At 38.1% G+C, this 14,164-nt stretch overlaps 1 long non-coding RNA gene across 4 annotated transcripts in view; it reads left to right on the top strand.

The window, feature by feature from the left end:
• Window positions 1-14,164, top strand: part of LOC134415486 (uncharacterized) — a 184,527-nt gene that overhangs the window by 123,301 nt on the left and 47,062 nt on the right. Inside the window, exons 6-8 of one of the 4 annotated variants that reach the window (XR_010027062.1) lie at window positions 8,321-8,422; window positions 9,630-9,706; window positions 12,661-12,864. The exons of 2 other annotated variants lie outside the window; for them this stretch is intronic. This is a non-coding gene — a long non-coding RNA (uncharacterized LOC134415486). Of the gene's footprint in view, window positions 1-8,320; window positions 8,423-9,629; window positions 9,707-12,660; window positions 12,865-14,164 lie in introns of those variants that run through there. One more of the 4 variants, XR_010027063.1, reaches the window with a different exon arrangement.

Genomic DNA, 14,164 nt, shown 5'->3' with positions numbered 1-14,164 from the left:
GACAAAAAGACAAAAAACCACCTTTTTTTCCCCCAAAAAAGTCAAGAAATACTTGGGAATGAAGTGAAACTTTAAATTGAATGAAACTTTTTCTTTCAAGTTGAAAAATCTATTTGTTGCAGGAGCCTGTTCGTGTATTGGAGGTAGCAACCTTAACGGCAATATTGTTTAATAGAAAATGGGAGAACACACAAAAAGGGAAAGACAGAATGCTTGCCTGAGTGGACAAGACACAGAGAGCATTGCACAGTTAAATAGGTGGGCCCAGCACAAGTACTGAGCCATTCCAGAAATTTGTAGCTATTTTTCCTCATATTCTTTTAGGTACTGCCATATGTCTCATCTTTTGTGGGAAAAGGGGAAAGGAGAGAGGTTGGAATCAAGGAACTCATTCACATTTGGATTGGCAGAAATGTCCATGGGGAAAGAGCTTCAGGAGCCCTGAGGTGAAATAGTTCTTTAGCTTCATACTTCCTACATAACTGCAAGGCAGCATGCCCATGATTCAAGTCCTCTCCTGCAAAATGGGAATAATACATCTCTTGCTCAGAGAGGGGCTACAAAAGGTAAACCCAACAGTAGAAATAAGGCTTTGCAATGAGAGACGCCACTAAAACAATCTGCTCAGATTCTTAACCCCACTTGGACTCAACCACAAGCTCTTCAGGGTGTGGGGTCTTCTCACAGCAGTGCACAGGTACAATGCTGAAGACTCAGTTATGTTAATTAAGGGTTTTAAAAATAAAAAGTAAAATAGAAAAGAAAAAAAAAAGGAAAGACTGCAAAGATTGCATGAAAATGAGAGCAACAGCTTCTTTGGAGTCTCTACAATCTGTCATGTAAATAGAAAAGATTCAGACATCTGCAAAGTACTTCTTGTACATATGGGGACACATTTCAGATTGTCTATCCTGCACCCAAAACATTGCACTGTGTTCTTTTGCATATTTGCGGGTTTGCAGCAAGGGAAAGCGAGAAAAACTGCAGTCATCACCCCCAATTTGTCTGCACAAATTAAGTGTATTTCAAGGTCTGCCCTTAGTGTCTTAATTTTTTGTCCACCTGACACACAACATTCTAAAAGTGTGTGCCTAGAGGAGAGCAACATTTACCCCTCTCTAAAGGGAAAACACAGTTTGAAAAAATTTCAGAGAAAAAAAAATCTGTTTCAAAATCAGGTCTTTGCAGGCTGTGACTTTTGCCGAGGGGAAAAATAAAAAAACCATGCATTTACTTATCCAGATAAAAATAGTGCCATTTCCAAAAATGTAAAATCTATAAAAAATGAAAGTGTAAGAACAGGATCAAATCCTTTTAAGTCACATCTTCCAATCTGAAAAATGTTGCAGCTTAATTTTAAAATGCTTTGCCTGTAGTGAATTGTAAATATTTTAAATAACCACAGACTGTTCTAGTAGCATCTCTTAATTAGCTGGTGCATTCTTACAAATCACAAATGTCTGAAAATTCTGATGCTGTGATGACTGATGATACTACTATATGTATATATGAAAATTTATTGTCAGATTGTAGCCTCATGTGAAATTTTGCTGTAGTGATGCTAGTGGCCAGCACACAGTAAAAGCGACCTCTATTTAGCTGGACACAAACTGCATATTGTTTTACATATTTTTTTCAAAGTTTCCATAAAAATTAAAGCAAGTCCCCAGACTTCAAGTGCTTGAGAACTGGCAGCAAAGACAGAGGATTCTGCTAAGTCTAAAGCCAGCTGTGGCTTTTAGTTTTGGGCCAGGTTGTCTTCATGGGCACAAGGAGGCATTGCTCTGAATAGCACTTGCTTTTTCTACTCTGAAAATGTTGGTGGTCTGCTGAGTTCCTGCATATTGTTCTGTGACTAAGGGAACATTACTGGTGCATACACCTCTTCTTTATAGCATATAGACACTCAAGGAGACAGGAAAATATGTCCTGTGGTCTAGCCCATTATTAATATGTCTGCTTTTTTAAAAGGTCAACATGTTTTAACAAAAAATTCTGTGCAAGAGAAGTTTTTGAAATCTAATTTTGATTCTCTTAACCCCCCTGAAAAGTAATAGAGGTATAAATATTAAACATCCCATTTCTTTTACAGCTTGGATTGATTGGGAGTGGAATTCTGAGGGCCAGTGTGATTCATTCCACAAAACCAAAGAAAATCCCTCTGTGATAGAATAATAGAGTACAACAGGACAAATTAGAACACATTTCATCACAGGTACCAGCCCAAAACCTAAATTGCTATGGTGTTAGGATTCAGACACTTGTTCTGCCCAGGGAAGAACTGTGGATTTGTCCTCAGAGACAATGATTTCTTCTCCTTACTTTAACCTTTCATCGTTATGCTTTCCAGTGGTATATTATACTTAGACCTTGGTTTTGCATCTGAGGTCCACATAAACAAAATTCCTCAGTGGAGATCCTTTAGGCTCAAAAATGTGTTGTGTGGGTTTGATTGTGAACTAGGAGCTAATACTGAAAAGAGTGCTTCCTAGAGTGATTGTAAACCTGAATGCTGAGTTGGTTCATTCTTTGATAAAGGATGTATTTGGTCAAAAAAGGGAACGATGCATTTTTCAGCAAGTACTAATACTTTTTGATCTTTTTTTTGTGCTTGTTTGTTGAAAAAAAAACAAAAAGGCTTTGATGGCTCAGAGGCTTTGAGTGGAGAGTAATTTAACAGTATTTGTCCTATCAAGTTATGAGAGTCTCAGGATCAGGTTGCATGCCAGGGCAGCAGTGAAATTGCTCTAATGAATACACTTATTCATCTGTGGGCTTTATTGTACAACCAAATGGTAATTGTCTGACTTCCAGAGATTGTCTGACAGACTGAGTTGTTTGAAAATGTGCTTTTCCCTCTTTTATTCCCAAATTTCTTGTCGTGAACATTTTTTATTTTCAGCTGCTTGTATGACAAAGCCTGGGGGGAAGGCTGAGGTACTTCATGCCTTCTTTGCTTCCAGCTTTAACAGTAAGACCAGATGTTCTTCAGATACCCAGCACCTGAGCTGGGAAATGGGGACAGGGAGCAGAATGCAGCTCCATACTGGGGAAATGGTCAGTGGCCACCACCGACACAAACCTAGACACAAACCTAGACACATGGTCCCAGATGGGACTCACCCAATGATGCTGACAGAGCTGTGGGAAGAGCTCGCCAGGCCACTCTCCTTCATTTGCCATCATTGCTAATTAACAGGGGAGAGCCCACTTTACTGGAGTTTAGCCAGTGTGATGCCCATCTACATAAAGGGACACAGGCCTGTCAACATGACCTTGGTCCTGGGAAAGATCTATGAGCAGATGACCTTGAGTGTCATCATGCAACATGTACAAGGCTACTGGGGAACCAGGCCCAGACAGCCTGGGTTTCTGAAAGACAGGCTCTGCTTGGTCAACCTGATCTTCTATGATAAGGTCACCTCTTGGTGTGTGAGAGAAAGACTGTAGATCTTGTCTACCTGAACATTTCTGAAGGCTTTTACATCATTTCCCACAGCATTTTCCTGGAGAAACTGGCTGTTCATACACTGTTCACTGGGTAAAAAGCTGTGTGAATAGTTGGGCCCAGGGTGGTGGGAAATGGAATCTCATCCAGCTGGTGGATAGTCAGTAGTAGGGTTCTCCAGGACTCAGTACTGGGGCCAGTCCTGTTTTATATCTTGAGGAGATCAAGGGCATCCTTAGTCAATTTTCCAATGACACCAAACTCTGTATGAGGTTTAACAGGTAAACTGCCAGGTCCTGCACTGGGGTCACAACAAGCACAGGCAATGCTACAGGCCAAGGAAGAGTGGTTGGAAAATGCCTGGCAGTAACAGACCTGTAGGTGCTGGTCAACAGCAACTGGACAGGAGCAGCATGTGCCCAGGTGGCCAAGAAAGCCAATGGCATCATGGCTTGTATTAGACATAGTATAACCTACGGGGTTAGGACAGTGATTGTCCTCTGTCTGTCAGGGGAGATGTTTTCACTCTCTAAAACTACCTGAAAAGAGATTCCAGCAAGGTGGGGATGTTCTTTTTTCCCGTGTAACAAGCTATAGGGTGAGAGGAAATAGCCTCAAGTGGTGCCAGGGAGGTTTAAATTGGATATTAGAAAAAATTTCTTATGGAAAAGTTCTCTGGCATTTGAAGACTGCCCAGGGAAGTGGTTGTCGCCATCCCTGTAGGTATTAAAAGATGTGTCAATGTGTTGCATGGCTTAGTGGTAGACTTGGTAGTGTTGGGTTAATTGTTGAGCTCAGTGATCTTCAAGGTGTTTTCCAAATGAAAAAATTCTAAGATATATGTTCCTAAATCTCTGTGTACTAGAAATCTTTTCTTACTTTAAATGAGTACATTTTGAGTATTTATTTACTTGAGACATCTGAAAGTAATGTACAAAGATAAAGAAATATTGTTCATACTGCAATTTGTTATACCCAAGGAAAAAACAACCCTTGTAAATCTTGAATGGTTTTACATACTACGGCTTATCTGTTGGGGAAAAAAAAAGATCTGACTAATAGTAGGCAGGGAAGAATTAAAAAACAATTACACAGAGAGCATTTTTCACTATTGCTCATTATGTGTGTTTATGTGACAAGGACATGTTTAAAACAAACACAAGATGATTCAAGGTGTTATTCTGCCAAGTTATATTCCTGTTAAAATGCATGAATGGTCACCTTCATCTAAACTAATGGGAAAGCACATATGAAATCACTCCAAATTTAGAGTATATCTAAAGTTTATGTATGTCTATGTATATGAATGAAACAAAAGATATAGTATCTCTGTCTCACATACCCATAAAACCCTCACAATACACATACTTATGTAGATATACATGCCTACACAGCTTCATACAGAAGGTAATTTATCTTAATGAAAACTTTTTCAATGTAGCCAAATAACATTTTCTACTAAGGAATATGGTAAAACATGGCAGAAATGGTATGATACAACATTGCAAGATTGGTGGCCCTTAATAGTTTTTCTCTCCAATTATTATGTCTGCAGAATAGTTTGTTCTTCTAAAGACTTAGTGTCCCTGGCCAGCCTGTGAGGAAGGAAATTGCATGTTGATAATGTGGTTTGGGGGCTGAGATGACTTGCTTAAAATTTGGATTCAAGTCACCTTTTTTTTCATGTTATTGCCCATCAAAAAGGTGTTACAATAATACCTTTAAATCACATGAAAATAAATACTAAGATGGAAATGAAAGATTTCATGTGTCTCTACCATTCTTTACCCTTCACTGCACCTACACAGTACTTAGAAGTATTTAATACTAATTAAAATGAGGATTGAACACAGTGATCTGAGAAAGAAAGAAAGAGTTTCAGTCACATTCTTTTTTTATGATTTCTCAGTGAATCTCTGTAAGGTCTGTCCTTCCTAGAAATATAATGGAGGGATAGTTGTATTGCTCTGGGATTGGTAATACGATGTAGAGTCTTTTATTTCTGCATTGTCAGTACAATGCCAGTCTAAGTCTGTGACTAAAAGTTGTTACCATCTGATGGCTCTTCAATGGGCTATTGGAAATGAGTTTCATGGTTCCAGTTTCCAGCAGTGAGGCATCCACATCAGAAAAGCCATCATTGCACTTGGCAGTACTAATTGGCACCCTTGTCACCAGCCAAGGACTATAATGGGCTGATGGTAGTCCCTTCAGATCAGAGCTTAGGAACATTGCTGTTGAAGCTTTTATTCCTGCTCCCTGTGCAGTACATTTTTTGTGGACAGAGAGACATTTCCAGAACTGTCAGTCTGATACTTTTTTCCACAAGTTACTATACTCTAATAAAAAACATTTTGTCAGAAAATTTTTGCAGAGATTTACAGTGTTCCTCTGTTTTAAATAATTCTTTTCAACAAAGATATTTAGAGCATATTAGGACTCCCTACATTGTTCACGTATATGTTAATAGTTTTGGAGAATATAATTAAAATCATCCACTATCTTGGGTACCCATGTTGCTTCCACAGTGCCACAGAATTTTTTCTTCTTAATATATTCTTGCTGTAGCCTTTTAAGGTGAGAACACCTAGTCTTGTCATTTCAGAAAAGTGAATTAAGGGATGTGGACAGATATCTTTTTCCAATTCCAAATGTTCTGGTTTGTAGAAATCTCTGTCCTCAGCTGCCCTCCTCCTAGAAGTTACTGACTCCTCCACTGCTCTGGCAGAGCAGTTTATATGAATGTCCCCCATGTTGCTCCAGGGAAAATCAGGCTAACTCTTTCAGACCACACAATTATTCTACTAGAAATAGCCTTGCAAATTTTGCCTGGAGGCACTTGGAGAAATTTCATACAAATTTTCACCAGTGTTTATACGAGCTCAGTTCTCGTAGTGTATAACAATGAGGCCATAATTTCCTCTTCTGACAAAGATATGACCAAAAGAGAAAGGTTTTCCAGGCTGGAGGTACAAGAAACCTTACTAGTTCTTTAGGGCAAAAACTAACTTAGGTAAGTGCTAGGCTAGCCAAATGACACCAGCAGTCAGCTACCAGATCAATAGTTAAGAAGGATTAATTCTATTAACAGAGCCAAATTGCAGAGCCAAAATAAGGCCTAGTTCAGTAGAGCACATGTTTTCTTTAAAGATATTAATATTTCTTTCAAAGGCAACAGAATAATTTACATATTGATTCTCAGGTTCTTGCTTCCACACCTTGGTGAACTGAGCTTTATGGTAATAGCAGCATTTAAAAAACTTTGAAAAGGATTGAATGAACTTGGGACAAGGACAGACAGAGAGCAAGAGAAAAAACAGCAAAGAAAGGGAAAGAGAAAGATGGAGATAAGAAAGAAAGGAAAAATAAAGACAAAGACTTAAATTTATATTCTTTTGCTAGAGCCAAATATAATTTAAGATTCTGCAACTTGTTTAAAAAATTACTTTTACCTTTTACTATTTTCCTGTGATCAGATCTGGAAGTGCCAAAATACTATGAGAAAAGCTGTTTTAATGTTAATTTTGTCCATGGACAGAAGCAAAAGTGTGAAAAATCTCACTACAAGCAATCTTTCACATTACATTTTCTTCTAGTTTGAAGTCTCAAGCAGTTAGAATTTACATTTGATTTTGGATCGTAGTTGCAATTGAACCTGAACTTTGAACTACCTGAATTGAACTTTTCAGGTACTGTCATCACTAATTAAGAAAGCTGAATCCGTGTTTACATAACAATAAACAGCTATTGAGAGTTGCCTCTGAGAGGATATGAGATTCAATGAACTTCCATTATGTCAGTCCTTCAGCAAAGTATGATAAATTAAATGGTAGAAGTCAATACCATGGCTCTGATCAGGGTGAAAATTTTGTGGTTATAATAAAGTCTTTTGAGTCTTGAGAGTTCTACACTCAAACTGCTCAGGTCCTTTTTCAGTGCTTCTAACTGTGATAGCTGAACAATGCCATGATCTCCGCAAATCTTCTTTTCCAGTCAGTGACATTCATGAAGAATGAATCTGACAGTTTGTATTCTAATAATTATTAGAATTAAAGACTAATTATAGATTTTTCTTATTAAGCAGTCTGTGTTATTAATGAGAATAGCAGCTGTGACAAAATTTATGAATTATCTGCACATTTATTTGAATAAAAGAAAGAAAAGATGGCAAGGAACTTCTTGAAAACAGAGGAGCTTTCTGGTATCCATGGTTTTACAAAGTTGAGATGCTAGATATATGCTTCAAAGTATTATTTGTAAAGAAAACAAGATCTGTAATAACACAAAATACCTTAGAAAATTGAGAAGTCCCCTCTTATACTAACAAGGCTAAAGGAAAAAATTAAAAAGAGGCTTTTTTTTTCCAAAAGAGAATAATTAAGATTGTAAACTCTCTTTGTAACTAGGGGTAATGTCTGAATTTAAAAAATGCTAGAAATTGGTGTCTCCCTTTTAATAAGAAATAAACAGTGCACTTGCAAGCCAGAATAACTATCTGTGCATCTAGATCTGTTTTTCCTCTAAATTCATCAGTTGAAGGACAATCAATCATCTTTTGTCATTCTGAGTCATGTTCACTGCTGTTGCTGATCTGGATGGGAAGTTGTGCCTATATGTGTATATGTTTTGAAAAAGTGTAATGTATATATGATATAACTAGTGGGAATACATTTTGAACTGTGGCACCAGATAAACACCAGAGATGAGAATGGCTATTGTTAGAGAGGACATTAAACATAGGAATAAGAAAAATGTGGCTTGGAAATCTGACTTTAGATTTTGATGATTATTGGTGTTATGCTATTCTGACACTGACAGTGATGTGTGGGGTTTTTTGGTAGTCTGGTCTTAATTTTTGCTTATGTTCTCTAGCTGAGTACAGTTACTGCAAGATGATTGAAAAGCCACAGATGTGAATACACAGACTTACAGGAAAATAGTAAAGCCAGATATATGGACTTCATGTTCTTTAAGGTATTTATTTTCTGAATGCTGTGTGCTTGCTCAGTCTTTATGTCTTTATGGAACAAGTATTTTACTGCAGAACACTCTGTTGAATTGTTGTGTATCTCTTCTCACATGAAAATCCCTGAAAACTGCAAGACTTGTGTTTTTGATAGAATTCTGGAGAGTATGATAGGACAGGAGAATCTGGGTGGATGATACTCATTTCAGAGATGGGGCATTGCCCTATTACAGCCACAGCTACTGCATGCTGTCTTACTCTGTGGTTAATGCAAGACAATTCAGGGCAGCTTATCTCAAGATTATTTGCCTTGAGTGCTTCATTTTCACAGTATTATGAGAACAGCTTTTGTAAGAGGTGGATACTCCTATGTAAGGTGGGTTTTTCTTGTGTCAAAAGTCTCAGCAAATTTCTGGTGAGTATTCACCAGAAAGATTTGACAAGATCTCCAGTAATGACACCCTTCAAGGCTCTTTCGTGAAATAAAATCAGGTGTTGAAGGTCATGGTCTAAATGTTTAATATAGATATGTGTCTTTTACAGTGACTCACGAAGAATTATGCAAAGCCAACCATGGTTAAGGGAATCAATGAAATTACATGATTTGAAAGAAATCTTGTAAGCAATGGCATGGAATAGATTTGACTCCAGAGGGTGGAAAGTCCAGGCATTTTCAGACAAAATGATCCCCTTCTTTTGGATGCTGCTCTGGTTGTGATGGTCAGATGCAGCACATTTTCAGAAAAAATCAGTTATTATTTCAACAAAAGAGTAAGTGTCACAATGTGATTTCACTTTGTCCCAGATGAGCTGAAGATATGGAGGCACTAAACAGCTCTTGTGAGTGTTGAGCATCTGAAAATTGTAAAATGAGAAATTCTGAGCAGTATCTTTTCCCTTATTTCTGGAACTCGTGAAATTGTTCTGAAAAAGAAATACATACTTTTATAGTAGACTAGATAGTGATAAGCAGAAAGTTTTTGAAGAAAATAGCCCATTGGGAAGAAAGACTTAGATAACTCCAAAAGGTTTTTGTGGACCATCTTCTCTTTGCAGGGCAAACAGAATACTGTGCGAAGAATAAAACATTTTTTCAAAATAAAACATAACCACTACTAGAGAATGCACTTCCTATCTCTCCATTTACCAAGGATTTTCTTCTTTCTTTATTTTGCTTATAACTGCCTCACCTCTTTACTCCTTGTATTTGAACAGAAACATGGATTTCCTTGAAGTATGTTCTGCAAGCACATTCTCGGGGACACTGCATCGACCTGTCACATGCTGATGAGGTGACCTGGGCAGAAGATAACTTTTTCTACTTTGTTAGCACATTTCTGGTGGAAGTAGTCACCTGTTCTGTCTTATCTGACACTGCAATGACACTGCAGCCCAAGTCAGGCACTGATCATGCTTCCTGTTAGATACTAGCCATCTCTTAGGGAATCTTTTATTATTATAAGATACCACAAGTTTTCCACCCCATGTTACAGGCTACATACACATAAAATTATTCCCTAAGTCCTTTCTGAAGATAAGAGAATATCTTGTTCTCAAGCAGCTGACATTTATCAGTGTTTCTCAATGTGTGCTCCGTACACTGCCATCGGTTTGTAAGATCTCAGATGGAGTCTGAAAAAGGCACTAGAACCTTACATTTTAATAGATTATAAAAGTATTCCTACACAGGTGGATGAGCAAGCAAACAAAACCACAAGCTAAACAATAATAATAATAATAAAAAAAGATCAACAGAAAATGCAAAAAGGATTCAGAAACTAGTCAACTAAAAATAAGACTAAGAAAAACTATAAAATATGATGTATAGGTAATTTTTTAAATAATAAAGATGGTTTAGTTTAGAAAAAAAAAAGAGAAGCACAAATCTAGATGATACTGAGCAGAGTAAGCCATGTCATATAAATTCATGCAAGAAGAAAGAATGATTTTCCACACATAATATGTGCGTTCATGTATCTGTGGCTTTTCTCAGAGGTCTTGAAAGGTAGTCACTTAAAGGAAATTTTCAGTAAGTTACATTCCACAACCCAGCGTTTGACCAGTGCTGGAATTTATTTAGAGATCTATACATTGAGCTATACCTAGTCATGTGATGGCTCCAAAGCCAGCAACTGGCTTTCTCTCTTTTTAAATATTTTTAAAAAAATAATCTCTTATTGAGAAAGATAGTGACTGTGAACCAGGGAAGACAAGGAAAGCAGAAATACCAAACCATTGACCCCAGCTCTCAAAAAAAATTCTCCTGTTCTGTTGTTGTGTTTGTAGTTGTCTTTTGTTGCAGTTTTTGTTTTAAATTCATAGTGATTCCTGCTACCTGCCAAAAGCCTGGCACGGCTTCCTTGCCATTGGTATGGAATATCTGCCATTGTGCTTCATGACCCACTAAAAAAATGAGCTTTTCCTGCAAGGATATCAGGAGTTCTGTGTTTATTTCACTATCTCACAAGTTTTGCTTTCACCAAGTAAGAACAGTTCTGCCCCATGGGCTGTTCTCCTCTTTAAGGCAATAATGCCCCATGTGTGCTCCATCTGCAGTGCTGCTCCCACACACAACCGGCTTGACTAAGGATAGGGATGGAGGGCCTCCCAGCAACAGATAAGACACAACATGTTTGTTTTTCTCCTAATTGCAGTGATTTTTATCTTCTCTTCCTTGGTGAACAGTTTCTTTTCCTTCCTATTAGCTGAAATTTCCCCTTCCATTTCTCTAGCGATGGTTACCACCCCAGGCTCATGGAGGTCATTCAATTTCGAGAGCTTTTTTTTTTTCCTTTTGGAGCTTGCTTGCCAAGCAACTCTTCACAATTTCTCAGAGCTCTGCAGGCAACTAAAGTAATTACAGGATTAAAGTAATTAATAATACGCAGAGAAAAATCACTCTTCTTACAGAGGGAGCTCTGGAAAAGGGACAGTATTTAAATGTCACTGACGTAAATTTCTGTGTACATCTCTGTGTGCATGTAGACATCACTAAAACAGGTTGCCCAGAGAAGCTGTGGCTGCCCCATTCCTGGCAGTGTTCAAGGCCAGGTTGGATGGGACTCTGAGAAACTTGGCCTAATGGAAGGTGTCCCTGCCTATGGCAGGGTGGTTGGAATGAGATGATCTTTAAGGTTTCTTCCAACTCAAGCCATTCCATGACTTGATGATTCTATGATTTATAATACACGTGTGCACTTCTATCTGTGTAGGTCTGATGCCTACATACATTTTTGTAGCTGCTATTACAGTGTTGTTTCAGATAGAGCATTACTGATAACCGCTCTACACCTCACTTCATATACAGTAAATTCTTTTAACATCCTGTGCTTACCAGGTACAGCAGATTGTACATTCATTACCTGATGACACATGAAAAAAGACAGTGATAGCAAGATTCAATTCTCTCTACATTCACCTTGTTTTCCTCTCTTTTTTATAACTTTCTTTTTCTGTGGATTTACTGAGTTTGTTGCTGTGAGGTTTGTATAGAATACACAATCCTTACTGTATTCAGGATAAACAGTGAGGAAATTAAAATAATCTCAAAAGCAAGGAGTGGGAAGCAAAAACTAATAGTTACACAGGGGTATGCAGGCAGGGGCAAGCAGTAGGACTCCACAATGAGTGCTGAAAATTGTATATAACTTTGGGCATGCATGCATGCATACACACAGACAACACTCTTTATTATTGATGGGGCCATAATAATCATTGCAAAGAATTTTAATAATCAAGTAAAATTAGACGTTTGCAGCTATAATAATAGCCTTAAATGTAACAAAATCAAGCCAGCAAGATTGGATTTTAGTTATTCATCTGCTCTGTTGATAATATACCACTGCATAGAGTGATGTTTCAAAAAGGGTTTTGTATCATACGTCTATTTTAGTCTGTTCTCACCATGGTGTCTCATAGTGCCTTCTTATTAAGTCAATTTTTTTTCTTTTTTTAATCTCAGACTAAATGTGATTTAAATATTCCTCACAGGTGTTATCTGAATTAAAAGAGATGACTATTGCTGGTAGCATGCTTTCTTCTTAATAGCACAATGCACACAGCTTCTTCTGCTCTCCATCTTTATGCTGCATGCTGCTTAACTGTGGCTTTTAAGGTTTCATCAATTCCTACTGACACTTTACTGATAAATAGGTCGTTCAGAAATTCAACTGCATCCTAGTTTGAAGGGTTATGAGGCTGAGAAGGTACTGAATCATTTTCTTGTTCTTTCTTTCACCTCCCACAGCAGGAAAACCCCACCCAGTAAATCTTTGATGAAGGGATTATAAATATTAAGGAATTCACAGAAGTAGCTTAAACTTTCCATGAATAAGAGAAAGAGTCACAGCTGGATGTTCTCCCTATTTGAACTCAGTGTCAGCAATGGCCTAGGGTAAGTATTGACCATCCCTGAAATGCAAAGCATGAAGACCTTCACCTTCCTTAGCCACGCAGGCTATAGCTGAGCCAACACTTTCTGGGACTGCTCTGACAAAGAGTGGAAGCAAGCAATCAGGTGGTCAATGCATAACCTGAAAGAGCTGCCTTGAGATGTGAGCTGAGGGAGGGACAATATTTCTCATAGCGTGGTCTGATGTCCACGTCGGTGGGAAAAGAGGTCACAGGAGGATTGCCACAGCCTTGGTGCAATGCCAGCCTCACATGTTGCCCCTTTTTCTTATCTTCATTTTTGGAGCAGCAGTAATTATACCCCTCTGGAAGCCTCTCCTACAAGAACAACTGAGGGAGAATGCACAAGTTCATAGTGCCACAGTGCCAGTACCTTCTCCTTCTCAGAGAAGGTGACAATCCACTACTGGGCAAAAATCCCACCCAAATTAGTTTACAATTGTGTAGTTCACAGAATTGTTAAGGCTTGAAAAGACTTTTGAGATCATCAAGTCCAACTGTTGACCTAGCACTGCTTTTGTCACTGCTAAACCATGACCCAGGTGCCCCATCTAAATGATTTTTGACCACTTGATGATGATTCCTCCACTTCCCTGGGCAGCCTGTTCCAGCGCCTGAATACTCTTTCAGTAAAGAAATTCTTCCTAGTAACTAATCTAACCCTTCACTGGTGCAACTTGGGGCCATTTCCTCTTGTCCTGTCACTTGTTACCTGGGAGAAGGTATCATCTACTGATAAAACTTGCATCGCAGTAGCAACACACAGAATTGAAGCTTACCTCATGTTGTCTCACTGGCCGAGAATGTCCAATTTCTTTTGGTTTCTATTTCTTTCCATGATGTAACAGGATGTTTCTTGCCACAACATAATTCCTAGGGGATTGTCTAGACTACAATTTGGCAGTGTGCCATATTTTTCTGCCAAGTGGGTCATAAATTGTACTGAAACCTTCTAACTTCTGATTTTTAATGATCTTTAAAGCTAGTTATTGGACTTCTGCTTTTTGAGGAATCCACAATTGTCTTTTTAGGTGCAGACCTAAACTGACATGAGTTCACTTGGATAAACACGGATAGTCCAGCATATCATAACTTTTAATCAATTACATTGATTTATTGCCCTTATTGATTCACTGATGTACATTGAATGTTTTGATTTCTTAGATTTCTTTGTGGGGTGGGAGAGAGAGGGGAGGAAACAGAGGCTTTTATTAGTATCAATTTTTCTGTGAAGCTATAAATGGTAAAATGCCAGGATGCAATATGTTCTGGTGATATATTGGACACAATTAAATTGAACAATGACTTGCTTATAAATCAAAGCAAAGGAGGAATCATAA

This window comes from Melospiza melodia, chromosome 3 (genome assembly GCF_035770615.1).
Source record: "Melospiza melodia melodia isolate bMelMel2 chromosome 3, bMelMel2.pri, whole genome shotgun sequence".
Lineage (NCBI taxonomy): Eukaryota > Metazoa > Chordata > Aves > Passeriformes > Passerellidae > Melospiza > Melospiza melodia.
Note: the sequence above shows the minus strand (reverse complement) of the source record. Positions and strands in the feature narration are given on the sequence as shown.